Source organism: Mizuhopecten yessoensis, unplaced genomic scaffold (assembly GCF_002113885.1).
Source record: "Mizuhopecten yessoensis strain PY_sf001 unplaced genomic scaffold, ASM211388v2 scaffold11041, whole genome shotgun sequence".
Classification (NCBI taxonomy): domain Eukaryota; kingdom Metazoa; phylum Mollusca; class Bivalvia; order Pectinida; family Pectinidae; genus Mizuhopecten; species Mizuhopecten yessoensis.
In genome coordinates, this window is record NW_018408849.1 from 467,888 (window position 1) to 469,054 (window position 1,167).

Genomic DNA, 1,167 nt, shown 5'->3' on the forward strand with positions numbered 1-1,167 from the left:
AATGAGGGCTTGTCGTATAAGAGGAGACGTTTCGTCAACAGTCCGCGGTGACTGTTCCTACCCGAATATAATCTACTATAAGACATGCCAAGGGTAACCTAGGATGTGTGGAATCGGATTTCAAAACTACGGCAGGGCCAACACACTGTTTCGGATACATATTTCACCACATTTCTGACTCATTAGTCTCGAATACATTTCATATTGTCCGACTGGTGTCTGAAACACATTTGCGACAAAATGAGCGACATTGCACATATGGGAAGCATATACATATTTCAGGATTAACCTTTTATTTTTTAGTTTATGAGATAATAAATCCAATGGAGGTGAATATGATGGCTTCGCGTTTACGCAATTTACCTCGTGCTCCATTGGATATATTTTCTCATAAACAAAACTAAATAAAAGGTTAATACTTAATTAACTGGATGAATGCCAACAATGGATAAACATTCCTTATTTCATATTTATTGCGTAATAAGATTATAATAAAACCAGCTATTCCAATATCATATTTCCTCTCGTGAATTAAAAAACTGTTGTGTAAATATTTATTTCAATACCCGAAAGTGCCCATCACAAACTAAAAAAGTCACCTGTATATAAATGTTAATAAGCGATTGGAAATAATGATTTATGAATACTATAATATTAGGTTGAATGTTTGGGATCAGAGTAGAAAAACGTACGTCGCGATTCGTTAATCAATGGTGTCACCACTAGGACCTATATTCCCTATAGAACAGATTTTTGTCTTTGTCTACTACTTAATTAACGGGCCAAAGCTGTTCTGCTACCTCAATCACAATTAACGCTCATGGTCTTTATTTTATCCGTTCTCTCCTACACATATATTTTAGACGTAGTCCCCTCAGATTCCTGTTTTCATACATGTATAACTCCAAAACAAATCAAAAACAAAACAGTGCTGTTTTATGTGAACAACCCTTTCTATCCAGCTATCATTGATGTGGTTGTTAATGTATTAAGCCAGTATTTAAGTAACAGTTAGGGTGAAATAACTGCCATTTTCTTTTAATGGGATCATAGGTGTGGAGACGTCACTGGTGTACTACTTTGCAAACAGTACATAGTAGCTTGTGTGCTGCTCTCATTCGTCCGACCAAACAATGCGCTGTACTGTATTCTCGAGTGTGGTTAATG